The sequence below is a fragment of the Taudactylus pleione genome, unplaced genomic scaffold, assembly GCF_031769625.1.
Source record: "Taudactylus pleione unplaced genomic scaffold, aTauple2 ptg000994l, whole genome shotgun sequence".
Classification (NCBI taxonomy): Eukaryota; Metazoa; Chordata; class Amphibia; order Anura; family Myobatrachidae; genus Taudactylus; species Taudactylus pleione.
In genome coordinates, this window is record NW_028285395.1 from 233,777 (window position 1) to 253,617 (window position 19,841).

General features: G+C 34.6%; 2 non-coding genes across 2 annotated transcripts; both read right to left on the bottom strand.

Annotated features, from left to right (window-relative positions):
- Positions 1-16,176: 16,176 nt before the first annotated feature.
- Positions 16,177-16,258, bottom strand: TRNAS-GCU (transfer RNA serine (anticodon GCU)). The gene has a single exon. It is a non-coding gene; the product is annotated as a tRNA-Ser (tRNA).
- A 1,583-nt stretch (positions 16,259-17,841) lies between these two features.
- Positions 17,842-17,923, bottom strand: TRNAS-GCU (transfer RNA serine (anticodon GCU)). Its single transcript has one exon. It is a non-coding gene; the product is annotated as a tRNA-Ser (tRNA).
- Positions 17,924-19,841: the final 1,918 nt, after the last annotated feature.

Consider the following 19,841-nt stretch of genomic DNA (forward strand, 5'->3'; position numbering starts at 1 on the left):
GAAGTGAAGTGAAGTCAATCGCCTTAACCACTCGGCCACCTCATCTTTCTGGCACAAATAAAGAAGGATTTTCTGACACCACTTGTCTTGTTTTAAATCAATTCTTTATACATTATTGGTTGTGTTCTCATCAATATCACAGGCTTGTTAGCATGTCCACTTTCAAGTGAGCCTTTGCTTAAAGAACATTTATTTTACTTTAGACATAAACTATATTTGTGAACTACTACACCATCTTGTTGATCCATCACAAACGACAAAAAATCATAACATACACATTTGGCCAATGACTTGAGTTCTACTATAACAGTAATGGTAGATTTTCACTAAATGTGTTCTATGTATGTCTTTAATGAAAAGCATTGTTCTTTGAAGTAGATTTCTTAATTGAATTAGCTTATTTTTGACATTTGAGAGTTAGCTTCACTTATGAAGCATTATTTGCAGAAATTCCATTTCCAAGCAAACAACTCCAAACCGACGAGGATGGAATTTGAACCCATGCGCGCAGAGCACAATGGATTAGCAGTCCATCGCCTTAACAACTCGGCCACCTCGTCTTTTTGGCACAAATGAAGAAGGGTTTTCTGACACCACTTGTCATATTTTAAATCATTACTTTATACATTGTTGGTTGTGTTCTCAGCAATATCACAGGCTTGTTAGCAAGTCCACTTTCAAGTGAGCTTTTGCTTAAAGAACATTTATTTTACTTTAAACGTAACCTATATTTGTGAACTACTACACCATCATGTTGATCCATCACAAATGACAAAAAATCATAACATACACATCTTGCCAATGACATGACTACTACTATAACAGTAATGGTAGATTTTCACTAAATGTGTTCTATGTATGTCTTTACTGAAAAGCATTGCTCATTGAAGTAGATTTCTTAATTGAATTAGTTTATTTTTGACATTTGAGTGTTAGCTTCACTTATGAAGCATTATTTGCAAAAATTCCATTTCCAAGCAAACAACTCCAAACCGACGAGGATGGGATTTGAACCAATGTGTGCAGAGCACAATGGATTAGCAGTCCATCGCCTTAACCACATGGCCACCTGGTCTTTCTGGCACAAATAAAGAAGGGTTTTCTAACACCACTTGTCTTGTTTTAAATCAATTCTTTATACATTATTGGTTGTGTTCTCATCAATATCACAGGCTTGTTAGCATGTCCCCTTTCAAGTGAGCCTTTGCTTAAAGAACATTTATTTTACTTTAGATATAACCTATATTTGTGAACTACTACACCATCTTGTTGATCCATCACAAACGACAAAAAATCATAACATACACATTTGGCCAATGACATGACTTCTACTATAACAGTAATGGTAGATTTTCACTAAATGTGTTCTATGTATGTCTTTAATGAAAAGCATTGTTCATTGAAGTAGATTTCTTAATTGAATTAGTTTATTTTTGACATTTGAGTGTTAGCTTCACTTATGAAGCATTATTTGCAAAATTCCATTTGCAAGGAAAAAATTCCAAACCGACAAGATTTGAACCCATGCGTGCAGAACACAATGGATTAGCAGTCCATCGCCTTAACCACTCGGCCACCTCGTCTTTCTGGCACAAATAAAGATGAGTTGTCTGACACCACTTGTCATATTTTAAATCATTTCTTTATACATTGTTGGTTGTGTTCTCAGCAATATCACAGGCTTGTTAGCAAGTCCACTTTCAAGTGAGCTTTTGCTTAAAGAACATTTATTTTACTTTAGACATAACCTATATTTGTGAACTACTACACCATCATGTTGATCCATCACAAACGACAAAAAATCATAACATACACATTTGGCCAATGACATGACTTCTACTATAACAGTAATGGTAGATTTTCCTTAAATGTGTTCTATGTATGTCTTTAATGAAAAGCATTGTTCATTGATGTAGATTTCTTAATTGAATTAGTTTATTTTTGACATTTGAGTGTCAGCTTCACTTATGAAGCATTATTTGCAAAATTCCATTTCCAATGAAAAAATTCCAAACCGACAAGATTTGAATCCATGCGTGCAGAACACAATGGATTAGCAGTCCATCGCCTTAACCACTCGGCCACCTCGTCTTTCTGGCACAAATAAAGATGAGTTGTCTGACACCACTTGTCATATTTTAAATCATTTCTTTATACATTGTTGGTTGTGTTCTCAGCAATATCACAGGCTTGTTAGCAAGTCCCCTTTCAAGTGAGCCTTTGCTTAAATTACATTTATTTTACTTTAAACGTAACCTATATTTGTGAACTACTACACCATCATGTTGATCCATCACAAACGACAAAAAATCATAACACACACATTTGGCTTAGATTTTCACTAAATGACATGACTTCTACGACTTCTACTATAAAAGTAATGGTAGATTTTCACTAAATGTGTTCTGTGTATGTCTTTAATGAAAAGCATTGTTCATTGAAGTAGATTTCTTAATTGAATTAGTTTATTTTTGACATTTGAGTGTCAGCTTCACTTATGAAGCATTATTTGCAAAAATTCCATTTCAAAGCAAACAATTCCAAACCGACGAGGATGGGATTGGAACCCATGAATGCAGAGCACAATGGATTGTGCTCTGCACGCATGGGTTCAAATCCAATCCTCGTCAGTTTGGAATTGTTTGCTTGGAAAAGGAATTTTTACAAATAGTGCTTCATAAGTAAAGTGAAGTGAAGTGAAGTCAATCGCCTTAACCACTCGGCCACCTCATCTTTCTGGCACAAATAAAGAAGGATTTTCTGACACCACTTGTCTTGTTTTAAATCAATTCTTTATACATTATTGGTTGTGTTCTCATCAATATCACAGGCTTGTTAGCATGTCCACTTTCAAGTGAGCCTTTGCTTAAAGAACATTTATTTTACTTTAGACATAAACTATATTTGTGAACTACTACACCATCTTGTTGATCCATCACAAACGACAAAAAATCATAACATACACATTTGGCCAATGACTTGAGTTCTACTATAACAGTTATGGTAGATTTTCACTAAATGTGTTCTATGTATGTCTTTAATGAAAAGCATTGTTCTTTGAAGTAGATTTCTTAATTGAATTAGCTTATTTTTGACATTTGAGAGTTAGCTTCACTCATGAAGCATTATTTGCAAAAATTCCATTTCCAAGCAAAGAACTCCAAACCGACGAGGATGGGATTTGAACCCATGCGTGCAAAGCACAATGGATTAGCACTCCATCTCCTTAACCACTTGGCCACCTCGTCTTTCTGGCACAAATAAAGAAGGGTTTTCTAACACCACTTGTCTTGTTTTAAATCAATTCTTTATACATTATTGGTTGTGTTCTCATCAATATCACAGGCTTGTTAGCATGTCCACTTTCAAGTGAGCCTTTGCTTAAAGAACATTTATTTTACTTTAGACATAACCTATATTTGTGAACTACTACACCATCATGTTGATCCATCACAAATGACAAAAAATCATAACATACACATTTGGCCAATGACATGACTTCTCCTATAACAGTAATGGTAGATTTTCCTTAAATGTGTTCTATGTATGTCTTTAATGAAGAGCATTGTTCATTGACGTAGATTTCTTAATTGAATTAGTTTATTTTTGACATTTGAGAGTCAGCTTCACTTAAGAAGCATTATTTGCAAAATTCCATTTCCAAGGAAAAAATTCCAAACCAACAAGATTTGAACCCATGCGTGCAGAACACAATGGATTAGCAGTCCATCGCCTTAAACACTCGGCCACCTCGTCTTTCTGGCACAAATAAAGAAGGGTTTTCTAACACCACTTGTCTTGTTTTAAATCAATTCTTTATATATTATTGGTTGTGTTCTCATCAATATCACAGGCTTGTTAGCATGTCCCCTTTCAAGAGAGCCTTTGCTTAAAGAACATTTATTTTACTTTAGATATAACCTATATTTGTGAACTACTACACCATCTTGTTGATCCATCACAAACGACAAAAAATCATAACATACACATTTGGCCAATGACATGACTTCTACTATAACAGTAATGGTAGATTTTCACTAAATGTGTTCTATGTATGTCTTTAATGAAAAGCATTGTTCATTGAAGTAGATTTCTTAATTGAATTAGTTTATTTTTGACATTTGAGTGTTAGCTTCACTTATGAAGCATTATTTGCAAAAATTCCATTTCCAAGCAAACAACTCCAAACCGACAAGGATGGGATTTGAACCCATGCGCGCAGAGCACAATGGATTAGCAGTCCATCGCCATAACAACTCGGCCACCTCGTCTTTCTGGCACAAATTAAGAAGGGTTTTCTGACACCACTTGTCATATTTTAAATCATTACTTTATACATTGTTGGTTGTGTTCTCAGCAATATCTCAGGCTTGTTAGCAAGTCCACTTTCAAGTGAGCTTTTGCTTAAAGAACATTTATTTTACTTTAAACGTAACCTATATTTGTGAACTACTACACCATCATGTTGATCCATCACAAATGACAAAAAATCATAACATACACATCTTGCCAATGACATGACTACTACTATAACAGTAATGGTAGATTTTCACTAAATGTGTTCTATGTATGTCTTTACTGAAAAGCATTGCTCATTGAAGTAGATTTCTTAATTGAATTAGTTTATTTTTGACATTTGAGTGTTAGCTTCACTTATGAAGCATTATTTGCAAAAATTCCATTTCCAAGCAAACAACTCCAAACCGACGAGGATGGGATTTGAACCAATGTGTGCAGAGCACAATGGATTAGCAGTCCATCGCCTTAACCACATGGCCACCTGGTCTTTCTGGCACAAATAAAGAAGGGTTTTCTAACACCACTTGTCTTGTTTTAAATCAATTCTTTATACATTATTGGTTGTGTTCTCATCAATATCACAGGCTTGTTAGCATGTCCCCTTTCAAGTGAGCCTTTGCTTAAAGAACATTTATTTTACTTTAGATATAACCTATATTTGTGAACTACTACACCATCTTGTTGATCCATCACAAACGACAAAAAATCATAACATACACATTTGGCCAATGACATGACTTCTACTATAACAGTAATGGTAGATTTTCACTAAATGTGTTCTATGTATGTCTCTAATGAAAAGCATTGTTCATTGAAGTAGATTTCTTAATTGAATTAGTTTATTTTTGACATTTGAGTGTTAGCTTCACTTATGAAGCATTATTTGCAAAATTCCATTTGCAAGGAAAAAATTCCAAACCGACAAGATTTGAACCCATGCGTGCAGAACACAATGGATTAGCAGTCCATCGCCTTAACCACTCGGCCACCTCGTCTTTCTGGCACAAATAAAGATGAGTTGTCTGACACCACTTGTCATATTTTAAATCATTTCTTTATACATTGTTGGTTGTGTTCTCAGCAATATCACAGGCTTGTTAGCAAGTCCACTTTCAAGTGAGCTTTTGCTTAAAGAACATTTATTTTACTTTAGACATAACCTATATTTGTGAACTACTACACCATCATGTTGATCCATCACAAACGACAAAAAATCATAACATACACATTTGGCCAATGACATGACTTCTACTATAACAGTAATGGTAGATTTTCCTTAAATGTGTTCTATGTATGTCTTTAATGAAAAGCATTGTTCATTGATGTAGATTTCTTAATTGAATTAGTTTATTTTTGACATTTGAGTGTCAGCTTCACTTATGAAGCATTATTTGCAAAATTCCATTTCCAATGAAAAAATTCCAAACCGACAAGATTTGAATCCATGCGTGCAGAACACAATGGATTAGCAGTCCATCGCCTTAACCACTCGGCCACCTCGTCTTTCTGGCACAAATAAAGATGAGTTGTCTGACACCACTTGTCATATTTTAAATCATTTCTTTATACATTGTTGGTTGTGTTCTCAGCAATATCACAGGCTTGTTAGCAAGTCCCCTTTCAAGTGAGCCTTTGCTTAAATTACATTTATTTTACTTTAAACGTAACCTATATTTGTGAACTACTACACCATCATGTTGATCCATCACAAACGACAAAAAATCATAACACACACATTTGGCTTAGATTTTCACTAAATGACATGACTTCTACGACTTCTACTATAAAAGTAATGGTAGATTTTCACTAAATGTGTTCTGTGTATGTCTTTAATGAAAAGCATTGTTCATTGAAGTAGATTTCTTAATTGAATTAGTTTATTTTTGACATTTGAGTGTCAGCTTCACTTATGAAGCATTATTTGCAAAAATTCCATTTCAAAGCAAACAATTCCAAACCGACGAGGATGGGATTGGAACCCATGAATGCAGAGCACAATGGATTGTGCTCTGCACGCATGGGTTCAAATCCAATCCTCGTCAGTTTGGAATTGTTTGCTTGGAAAAGGAATTTTTACAAATAGTGCTTCATAAGTAAAGTGAAGTGAAGTGAAGTCAATCGCCTTAACCACTCGGCCACCTCATCTTTCTGGCACAAATAAAGAAGGATTTTCTGACACCACTTGTCTTGTTTTAAATCAATTCTTTATACATTATTGGTTGTGTTCTCATCAATATCACAGGCTTGTTAGCATGTCCACTTTCAAGTGAGCCTTTGCTTAAAGAACATTTATTTTACTTTAGACATAAACTATATTTGTGAACTACTACACCATCTTGTTGATCCATCACAAACGACAAAAAATCATAACATACACATTTGGCCAATGACTTGAGTTCTACTATAACAGTTATGGTAGATTTTCACTAAATGTGTTCTATGTATGTCTTTAATGAAAAGCATTGTTCTTTGAAGTAGATTTCTTAATTGAATTAGCTTATTTTTGACATTTGAGAGTTAGCTTCACTCATGAAGCATTATTTGCAAAAATTCCATTTCCAAGCAAAGAACTCCAAACCGACGAGGATGGGATTTGAACCCATGCGTGCAAAGCACAATGGATTAGCACTCCATCTCCTTAACCACTTGGCCACCTCGTCTTTCTGGCACAAATAAAGAAGGGTTTTCTAACACCACTTGTCTTGTTTTAAATCAATTCTTTATACATTATTGGTTGTGTTCTCATCAATATCACAGGCTTGTTAGCATGTCCACTTTCAAGTGAGCCTTTGCTTAAAGAACATTTATTTTACTTTAGACATAACCTATATTTGTGAACTACTACACCATCATGTTGATCCATCACAAATGACAAAAAATCATAACATACACATTTGGCCAATGACATGACTTCTCCTATAACAGTAATGGTAGATTTTCCTTAAATGTGTTCTATGTATGTCTTTAATGAAGAGCATTGTTCATTGACGTAGATTTCTTAATTGAATTAGTTTATTTTTGACATTTGAGAGTCAGCTTCACTTAAGAAGCATTATTTGCAAAATTCCATTTCCAAGGAAAAAATTCCAAACCAACAAGATTTGAACCCATGCGTGCAGAACACAATGGATTAGCAGTCCATCGCCTTAACAACTCGGCCACCTCGTCTTTCTGGCACAAATAAAGAAGGGTTTTCTGACACCACTTGTCATATTTTAAATCATTACTTTATACATTGTTGGTTGTGTTCTCAGCAATATCACAGGCTTGTTAGCAAGTCCACTTTCAAGTGAGCTTTTGCTTAAAGAACATTTATTTTACTTTAAACTTAACCTATATTTGTGAACTACTACACCATCATGTTGATCCATCACAAATGACAAAAAATCATAACCTACACATCTTGCCAATGACATGACTACTACTAGAACAGTAATGGTAGATTTTCACTAAATGTGTTCTATGTATGTCTTTAATGAAAAGCATTGTTCATTGAAGTAGATTTCTTAATTGAATTAGTTTATTTTGACATTTGAGTGCTAGCTTCACTTATGAAGAATTAAATGCAAAAATACCATTTCCAAGCAAACAACTCCAAACCGACGAGGACGGGATTTGAACCCATGTGTGCAGAGCACAATGGATTAGCAGTCCATCGCCTTAACCACTTGGCCACCTGGTCTTTCTGGCACAAATGAAGAAGGGTTTTCCGACACCACTTGTCATATTTTAAATCATTACTTTATACATTGTTGGTTGTGTTCTCAGCAATATCACAGGCTTGTTAGCAAGTCCACTTTCAAGTGAGCCTTTGCTTAAAGAACATTTATTTTACTTTAGATATAACCTACATTTGTGAACTACTACACCATCTTGTTGATCCATCACAAACGACAAAAAATCATAACATACACATTTGGCCAATGACATGACTTCTACTATAGCAGTAATGGTAGATTTTCCTTAAATGTGTTCTATGTATGTCTTTAATGAAAAGTATTGTTCATTGACAAAGATTTCTTAATTGAATTAGTTTATTTTTGACATTTGAGTGTCAGCTTCACTTATGAAGCATTATTTGGAAAATTCCATTTCCAAGGAAAAAATTCCAAACTGACAAGATTTGAACCCATGTGTGCAGAACTCAATGGATTAGCAGTCCATCGCCTTTACCACTCGGCCACCTCATCTTTCTGGCATAAATAAAGATGAGTTGTCTGTCACCACTTGTCATATTTTATATCATTTCTTTATACATTGTTGGTTGTGTTCTCAGCAATATCACAGGCTTGTTAGCAAGTCCACTTTCAAGTGAGCCTTTGCTTAAAGAACATTTATTTTACTTTAAATGTAACCTATATTTGTGAACTACTACACGATCATGTTGATCCATCACAAACGACAAAAAATCATAACACACACATTTGGCTTTGATTTTCACTAAATGACATGACTTCTACGACTTCTACTATAACAGTAATGGTAGATTTTCACTAAATGTGTTCTATGTATGTCTTTATTGAAAAGCATTGTTCATTGAAGTAGATTTCTTAATTGAATTAGTTTATTTTTGACATTTGAGTATCAGCTTCACTTATGAAGCATTATTTGCAAAAATTCCATTTCCAAGCAAACAATTCCAAACTGACGAGGATGGGATTGGAACCCATGAATGCAGAGCACAATAGATTGTGCTCTGCACGCATGGGTTCAAATCCAATCCTCGTCGGTTTGGAATTGTTTGCTTGGAAAAGGAATTTTTACAAATAATGCTTCATAAGTAAAGTGAAGTGAAGTGAAGTCAATAGCCTTAACCACTCGGCCACCTCATCTTTCTGGCACAAATAAAGAAGGATTTTCTGACACCACTTGTCTTGTTTTAAATCAATTCTTTATACATTATTGGTTGTGTTCTCATCAATATCACAGGCTTGTTAGCATGTCCACTTTCAAGTGAGCCTTTGCTTAAAGAACATTTATTTTACTTTAGACATAAACTATATTTGTGAACTACTACACCATCTTGTTGATCCATCACAAACGACAAAAAATCATAACATAGACATTTGGCCAATGACATGACTTCTACTATAACAGTAATGGTAGATTTTCACTAAATGTGTTCTATGTATGTCTTTAATGAAAAGCATTGTTCATTGAAGTAGATTTCTTAATTGAATTAGCTCATTTTTGACATTTGAGTGTTAGCTTCACTTATGAAGCATTATTTGCAAAAATTCCATTTCCAAGCAAACAACTCCAAACCAACGAGGATGGGATTTGAACCCATGCGTGCAGAGCACAATGGATTAGCAGTCCATCGCCTTAACAACTCGGCCACCTCGTCTTTCTGGCACAAATAAAGAAGGGTTTTCTAACACCACTTGTCTTGTTTTAAGTCAATTCTTTATACATTATTGGTTGTGTTCTCATCAATATCACAGGCTTGTTAGCATGTCCCCTTTCAAGTGAGCCTTTACTTAAAGAACATTTATTTTTCTTTAGACATAACCTATATTTGTGAAATACTACACCATCATGTTAATCCATCACAAACGACAAAAAATCATAACATACACATTTGGCCAATGACATGACTTCTACTATAACAGTAATGGTAGATTTTCCTTAAATATGTTCTATGTATGTCTTTAATGAAAAGCATTGTTCATTGACGTAGATTTCTTAATTGGATTAGTTTATTTTTGACCTTTGAGTGTCAGCTTCACTTATGAAGCATTATTTGCAAAATTCCATTTTCAAGGAAAAAATTCCAAACCGACAAGATTTGAACCCATGCGTGCAGAACACAATGGATTAGCAGTCCATCGCCTTAACCACTCGGCCACCTCATCTTTCAGGCACAAATAAAGATGAGTTGTCTGACACCACTTGTCATATTTTAAATCATTTCTTTATACATTGTTGGTTGTGTTCTCAGCAATATCACAGGCTTGTTAGCAAGTCCACTTTCAAGTGAGCCTTTGCTTAAAGAACCATTTATTTTACTTTAAATGTAACCTATATTTGTGAACTACTACACGATCATGTTGATCCATCACAAACGACAAAAAATCAAAGCACTCACATTTGGCTTAGATTTTCACTAAATGACATGACTTCTACGACTTCTACTATGAAAGTAATGGTAGATTTTCACTAAATGTGTTCTATGTATGTCTTTAATGAAAAGCTTTGTTCATTGAAGTAGATTTCTTAATTGAATTAGTTTATTTTTGACATTTAAGTGTTAGCTTCACTTATGAAGCATTATTTGCAAAAATTCAATTTCCAAGCAAACAACTCCAAACCGACGAGGATGGGATTTGAACCCATGCGTGCAGAACACAATGGATTAGCAGTCCATCGCCTTAACCACTTTGCCACCTCGTCTTTCTGGCACAAATGAAGAAGGGTTTTCTGACACCACTTGTCATATTTTAAATCATTACTTTATACATTGTTGGTTGTGTTCTCAGCAATATCACAGGCTTGTTAGCAAGTCCACTTTCAAGAGAGCTTTTGCTTAAAGAACATTTATTTTACTTTAAACGTAACCTATATTTGTGAACTACTACACCATCATGTTGATCCATCACAAATGACAAAAAATCATAACATACACATCTGGCCAATGACATGACTACTACTATAACAGTAATGGTAGATTTTCACTAAATGTGTTCTATGTATGTCTTTAATGAAAAGCTTTGTTCATTGAAGTAGATTTCTTAATTGAATTAGTTTATTTTTGACATTTGAGTGTTAGCTTCACTTATGAAGCATTATTTGCAAAAATTCCATTTCCAAGCAAACAATTCCAAACCGACGAGGATGGGATTGGAACCCATGAATGCAGAGCACAATGGATTGTGCTCTGCACGCATGGGTTCAAATCCAATCCTCGTCGGTTTGGAATTGTTTGCTTGGAAAAGGAATTTTTACAAATAATGCTTCGTAAGTAAAGTGAAGTCAATCGCCTTAACCACTCGGCCACCTCATCTTTCTGGCACAAATAAAGAAGGATTTTCTGACACCACTTGTCTTGTTTTAAATCAATTCTTTATACATTATTGGTTGTGTTCTCATCAATATCACAGGCTTGTTAGCATGTCCACTTTCAAGTGAGCCTTTGCTTAAAGAACATTTATTTTACTTTAGACATAAACTATATTTGTGAACTACTACACCATCTTGTTGATCCATCACAAACGACAAAAAATCATAACATACACATTTGGCCAATGACATGACTTCTACTATAACAGTAATGGTAGATTTTCACTAAATGTGTGCTATGTATGTCTTTAATGAAAAGCATTGTTCATTGAAGTAGATTTCTTAATTGAATTAGTTTATTTTTGACATTTAAGTGTTAGCTTCACTTATGAAGCATTATTTGCAAAAATTCCATTTCCAAGCAAACAACTCCAAACCGACGAGGATGGGATTTGAACCGATGCATGCAGAGCACAATGGATTAGCAGTCCATCGCCTTAACCACTCGGCCACCTTGTCTTTCTGGCACAAATGAAGAAGGGTTTTCTGACACCACTTGTCATATTTTTAATAATTTCTTTATACATTGTTGGTTGTGTTCTCAGCAATATCACAGGCTTGTTAGCAAGACCACTTTCAAGTGAGCTTTTGCTTAAAGAACATTTATTTTACTTTAAACTTAACCTATATTTGTGAACTACTACACCATCATGTTGATCCATCACAAATGACAAAAAATCATAACATACACATCTTGCCAATGACATGACTTCTACTATAACAGTAATGGTAGTTTTTCCCTAAATGTGTGCTATGAATGTCTTTAATGAAAAGCATTGTTCATTGAAGTAGATTTCTTAATTGAATTAGTTTTTTTTTTACATTTGAGTGTCAGCTTCACTTATGAAACATTATTTGCAAAAATTCCATTTCCAAGCAAACAATTCCAAACCGACGAAGATGGGATTGGAACCCATGAATGCAGAGCACAATGGATTGTGCTCTGCATGCATGGGTTCCAATCCCATCCTCGTCGGTTTGGAATTGTTTGCTTGGAAATGGAATTTTTGCAAATAATGCTTCATAAGTAAAGTGAAGAGAAGTGAAGTCCATCGCCTTAACCACTCGGCCACCTCATCTTTCTGGCACAAATAAAGAAGGGTTTTCTAACACCAGTTGTCATATTTTAAATCAATTCTTTATACATTGTTGGTTGTGTTCTCAGCAATATCACAGGCTTGTTAGCAAGTCCACTTTCAAGTGAGCTTTTGCTTAAAGAACATTTATTTTACTTTAAACGTAACCTATATTTGTGAACTACTACACCATCATGTTGATCCATCACAAATGACAAAAAATCATAACTTACAGATCTGGCCAATGACATCACTTCTACTATAACAGTAATGGTAGATTTCACTAAATGTGTGCTATGTATGTCTTTAATGAAAAGCATTGTTCTTTGAAGTAGATTTCTTAATTGAATTAGTTTATTTTTGACATTTGAGTGTTAGCTTCACTTATGAAGCATTATTTGCAAAAATTCCATTTCCAAGCAAACAACTCCAAACCAACAAGGATGGGATTTGAACCCATGCGTGCAGAGCACAAAGGATTAGCAGTCCATCGCCTTAACCACTCGGCCACCTCGTCTTTCTGGAACACATAAAGAAGGGTTTTCTAACACCACTTGTCTTGCTTTAAATCAATTCTTTATACATTATTGGTTGTGTTCTCATCAATATAACAGGCTTGTTAGCATGTCCCCTTTCAAGTGAGCCTTTGCTTAAAGAACATTTATTTTACTTTAGACATAACCTATATTTGTGAACTACTACACCATCTTGTTGATCCATCACAAACGACAAAAAATCATAACATACACATTTGGCCAATGACATGACTTCTACTATAACAGTAATGGTAGATTTTCACTATATGTGTGCTATGTATGTCTTTAATGAAAAGCATTGTTCATTGAAGTAGATTTCTTAATTGAATTAGTTTATTTTTGACATTTAAGTGTTAGCTTCACTTATGAAGCATTATTTGCAAAAATTCCATTTCCAAGCAAACAATTCCAAACCGACGAGGATGGGATTGGAACCCATGCATGCAGAGCACAATGGATTGTGATCTGCATGCATGAGTTCCAATCCCATCCTCGTCGGTTTGGAATTGCTTGCTTGGAAATGGAATTTTTGCAAATAATGCTTCATAAGTAAAGTGAAGTGAAGTGAAGTCCATCGCCTTAACCACTCTGCCACCTCATCTTTCTGGCACAAATAAAGAAGGGTTTTCTAACACCAGTTGTCATATTTTAAATCAATTCTTTATACATTGTTGGTTGTGTTCTCAGCAATATCACAGGCTTGTTAGCAAGTCCACTTTCAAGTGAGCTTTTGCTTAAAGAACATTTATTTTACTTTAAACGTAACCTATATTTGTGAACTACTACACCATCATGTTGATCCATCACAAATGACAAAAAATCATAATTTACAGATCTGGCCAATGACATCACTTCTACTATAACAGTAATGGTAGATTTCACTAAATGTGTGCTATGTATGTCTTTAATGAAAAGCATTGTTCTTTGAAGTAGATTTCTTAATTGAATTAGTTTATTTTTTACATTTGAGTGTTAGCTTCACTTATGAAGCATTATTTGCAAAAATTCCATTTCCAAGCAAACAACTCCAAACCGACAAGGATGAGATTTGAACCCATGCGTGCAGAGCACAATGGATTAGCAGTCCATCGCCTTAACCACTCGGCCACCACGTCTTTCTGGCACAAACAAAGAAGGGTTTTCTAACACCACTTGTCTTGCTTTAAATCAATTCTTTATACATTATTGGTTGTGTTCTCATCAATATCTCAGGCTTGTTAGCATGTCCCCTTTCAAGTGAGCCTTTGCTTAAAGAACATTTATTTTACTTTAGACATAACCTATATTTGTGAACTACTACACCATCATGTTGATCCATCACAAACGACAAAAAATCATAACATACACATTTGGCCAATGACATGACTTCTACTATAACAGTAATGGTAGATTTTCCTTAAATGTGTTCTATGTATGTCTTTAATGAAAAGCATTGTTCATTGACGTAGATTTCTTAATTGAATTAGTTTATTTTTGACATTTGAGTGTCAGCTTCACTTATGAAGCATTATTTGCAAAATTCCATTTTCAAGGAAAAAATTCCAAACCGACAAGATTTGAACCCATGCGTGCAGAACACAATGGATTAGCAGTCCATCGCCTTAACCACTCGGCCACCTCGTCTTTCTTGCACAAATAAAGATGAGTTGTCTGACACCACTTGTCATATTTTAAATCATTTCTTTATACATTGTTGGTTGTGTTCTCAGCAATATCACAGGCTTGTTAGCAAGTCCTCTTTCAAGTGAGCCTTTGCTTAAAGAACATTTACTTTACTTTAAACGTAACCTATATTTGTGAACTACTACACCATCATGTTGATCCATCACAAACGACAAAAAATCATAACACACACATTTGGCTTAGATTTTCACTAAATGACATGACTTCTACGACTTCTACTATAACAGTAATGGTAAATTTTCACTAAGTGTGTTCTATATATGTCTTTAATGAAAAGCATTGTTCATTGAAGTAGATTTCTTAATTGAATTAGTTTATTTTTGACATTTCAGTGTCAGCTTCACTTATGAAGCGTTATTTGCAAAAATTCCATTTCCAAGCAAACAATTCCAAACCGACGAGGATGGGATTGGAACCCATGAATGCAGAGCACAATGGATTGTGCTCTGCACGCATGGGTTCAAATACAATCCTCGTCGGTTTGGAATTGTTGGCTTGGAAAAGGAATTTTTACAAATAATGCTTCATAAGTAAAGTGAAGTGAAGTGAAGTCAATCGCCTTAACCACTCGGCCACCTCATCTTGCTGGCACAAATAAAGAAGGATTTTCTGACACCACTTGTCTTGTTTTAAATCAATTCTTTATACATTATTGGTTGTGTTCTCATCAATATCACAGGCTTGTTAGCATGTCCACTTTCAAGTGAGCCTTTGCTTAAAGAACATTTATTTTACTTTAGACATAAACTATATTTGTGAACTACTACACCATCTTGTTGATCCATCACAAACGACAAAATATCATAACATACACATTTGGCCAATGACATGACTTCTACTATAACAGTAATGGTAGATTTTCACTAAATGTGTGCTATGTATGTCTTTAATGAAAAGCATTGTTCATTGAAGTAGATTTCTTAATTGAATTAGTTTATTTTTGACATTTAAGTGTTAGCTTCACTTAAGAAGCATTATTTGCAAAATTCCATTTCCAAGGAAAAAATTCCAAACCAACAAGATTTGAACCCATGCGTGCAGAACACAATGGATTAGCAGTCCATCGCCTTAACCACTCGGCCACCTCGTCTTTCTGGCATAAATAACGATGAGTTGTTTGACACCACTTGTCATATTTTAAATCATTTCTTTATACATTGTTGGTTGTGTTCTCAATAATATCACAGGCTTGTTAGCAAGTCCACTTTCAAGTGAGCTTTTGCTTAAAGAACATTTCTTTTACTTTAAACTTAACCTATATTTGTGAACTACTACACCATCATGTTGATCCATCACAAACGACAAAAAATCATAACAAACACATCTGGCCAATGACATGACTACTACTATAACAGTAATGGTAGATTTTCACTAAATGTGTTCTATGTATGTCTTTAATGAAAAGCATTGTTCATTGAAGTAGATTTCTTAATTGAATTAGTTTTTTTTTTACATTTGAGTGTCAGCTTCACTTATGAAGCATTATTTGCAAAAATTCCATTTCCAAGCAAACAACTCCAAACCGACGAGGATGGGATTTGAACCCATGCGTGCAGAGCACAATGGATTAGCAGTCCATCGCCTTAACCACTCGGCCACCTCGTCTTTCTGGCAGAAATAACAAAGTGTTTTCTAACACCACTTGTCTTGTTTTAAATCAATTCTTTATACATTATTTGTTGTGTTCTCATCAATATCACAGGCTTGTTAGCATGTCCCCTTTCAAGTGAGCCTTTGCTTAAAGAACATTTATTTTACTTTAGACACCTATATTTGTGAACTACCTACACCATCATGTTGATCCATCACAAATGACAAAAAATCATAACATACACATTTGGCCAATGACATGACTTCTACTATAACAGTAATGGAAGATTTTCCTTAAATGTGTTCTATGTATGTCTTTAAAGAAAAGCATTGTTCATTGACGTAGATTTCTTAATTGAATTAGTTTATTTTTGACATTTGAGTGTCAGCTTCACTTAAGAAGCATTATTTGCTAAATTCCTTTTCCAAAGAAAAAAATTCCAAACTGACAAGATTTGAACCCATGTGTGCAGAACACAATGGATTAGCAGTCCATCGCCTTAACCACTCGGCCACCTCGTCTTTCTGGCACATATAAAGATGAGTTGTCTCACACCACTTGTCATATTTTAAATCATTTCTTGATACATTGTTGGTTGTGTTCTCAGCAATATCACAGGCTTGTTAGCAAGTCCACTTTCAAGTGAGCATTTGCTTAAAGAACATTTATTTTACTTTAAAACGTAACCTATATTTGTGAACTACTACACGATCATGTTGATCCATCACAAACAACAAAAAATCATAACACACACATTTGGCTTTGATTTTCACTAAATGACATGACTTCTACGACTTCTACTATAACAGTAATGGTAGATTTTCACTAAATGTGTTCTATGTATGTCTTTAATGAAAAGCATTGTTCATTGAAGTAGATTTCTTAATTGAATTAGTTTATTTTTGACATTTCAGTGTCAGCTTCACTTATGAAGCATTATTTGCAAAAATTCCATTTCCAAGCAAACAATTCCAAACCGACGAGGATGGGATTGGAACCCATGAATGCAGAGCACAATGGATTGTGCTCTGCATGCATGGGTTCAAATCCAATCCTCGTCGGTTTGGATTTGTTTGCTTGGAAAAGGAATTTTTACAAATAATGCTTCATAAGTAAAGTGAAGTGAAGTGAAGTCAATCGCCTTAACCACTCGGCCACCTCATCTTTCTGGCACAAATAAAGAAGGATTTTCTGACACCACTTGTCTTGTTTTAAATCAATTCTTTATACATTATTGGTTGTGTTCTCATCAATATCACAGGCTTGTTAGCATGTCCACTTTCAAGTGAGCCTTTGCTTAAAGAACATTTATTTTACTTTAGACATAAACTATATTTGTGAACTACTACACCATCTTGTTGATCCATCACAAACGACAAAAAATCATAACATACACATTTGGCCAATGACATGACTTCTACTATAACAGTAATGGTAGATTTTCCTTAAATGTGTTCTATGTATGTCTTTAATGAAAAGTATTGTTCATTGAAGTAGATTTCTTAATTGAATTAGTTTATTTTTGACATTTGAGTGTCAGCTTCACTTATGAAGCATTATTTGCAAAAATTCCATTTCCAAGCAAACAACTCCAAACCGACGAGGATGGGATTTGAACCCATGCGTGCAGAGCACAACGGATTAGCAGTCCATCGCCTTAACCACTCGGCCACCTCGTCTTTCTGGCACAAATGAAGAAGGGTTTTCCGACACCACTTGTCATATTTTAAATCATTACTTTATACATTGTTGGTTGTGTTCTCAGCAATATCACAGGCTTGTTAGCAAGTCCACTTTCAAGTGAGCCTTTGCTTAAAGAACATTTATTTTACTTTAGATATAACCTACATTTGTGAACTACTACACCATCTTGTTGATCCATCACAAACGACAAAAAATCATAACATACACATTTGGCCAATGACATGACTTCTACTATAGCAGTAATGGTAGATTTTCCTTAAATGTGTTCTATGTATGTCTTTAATGAAAAGTATTGTTCATTGACAAAGATTTCTTAATTGAATTAGTTTATTTTTGACATTTGGGTGTCAGCTTCACTTATGAAGCATTATTTGGAAAATTCCATTTCCAAGGAAAAAATTCCAAACTGACAAGATTTGAACCCATGCGTGCAGAACTCAATGGATTAGCAGTCCATCGCCTTTACCACTCGGCCACCTCATCTTTCTGGCATAAATAAAGATGAGTTGTCTGTCACCACTTGTCATATTTTATATCATTTCTTTATACATTGTTGGTTGTGTTCTCAGCAATATCACAGGCTTGTTAGCAAGTCCACTTTCAAGTGAGCCTTTGCTTAAAGAACATTTATTTTACTTTAAATGTAACCTATATTTGTGAACTACTACACGATCATGTTGATCCATCACAAACGACAAAAAATCATAACACACACATTTGGCTTTGATTTTCACTAAATGACATGACTTCTACGACTTCTACTATAACAGTAATGGTAGATTTTCACTAAATGTGTTCTATGTATGTCTTTATTGAAAAGCATTGTTCATTGAAGTAGATTTCTTAATTGAATTAGTTTATTTTTGACATTTGAGTATCAGCTTCACTTATGAAGCATTATTTGCAAAAATTCCATTTCCAAGCAAACAATTCCAAACTGACGAGGATGGGATTGGAACCCATGAATGCAGAGCACAATAGATTGTGCTCTGCACGCATGGGTTCAAATCCAATCCTCGTCGGTTTGGAATTGTTTGCTTGGAAAAGGAATTTTTACAAATAATGCTTCATAAGTAAAGTGAAGTGAAGTGAAGTCAATAGCCTTAACCACTCGGCCACCTCATCTTTCTGGCACAAATAAAGAAGGATTTTCTGACACCACTTGTCTTGTTTTAAATCAATTCTTTATACATTATTGGTTGTGTTCTCATCAATATCACAGGCTTGTTAGCATGTCCACTTTCAAGTGAGCCTTTGCTTAAAGAACATTTATTTTACTTTAGACATAAACTATATTTGTGAACTACTACACCATCTTGTTGATCCATCACAAACGACAAAAAATCATAACATAGACATTTGGCCAATGACATGACTTCTACTATAACAGTAATGGTAGATTTTCACTAAATGTGTTCTATGTATGTCTTTAATGAAAAGCATTGTTCATTGAAGTAGATTTCTTAATTGAATTAGCTCATTTTTGACATTTGAGTGTTAGCTTCACTTATGAAGCATTATTTGCAAAAATTCCATTTCCAAGCAAACAACTCCAAACCAACGAGGATGGGATTTGAACCCATGCGTGCAGAGCACAATGGATTAGCAGTCCATCGCCTTAACAACTCGGCCACCTCGTCTTTCTGGCACAAATAAAGAAGGGTTTTCTAACACCACTTGTCTTGTTTTAAGTCAATTCTTTATACATTATTGGTTGTGTTCTCATCAATATCACAGGCTTGTTAGCATGTCCCCTTTCAAGTGAGCCTTTACTTAAAGAACATTTATTTTTCTTTAGACATAACCTATATTTGTGAAATACTACACCATCATGTTAATCCATCACAAACGACAAAAAATCATAACATACACATTTGGCCAATGACATGACTT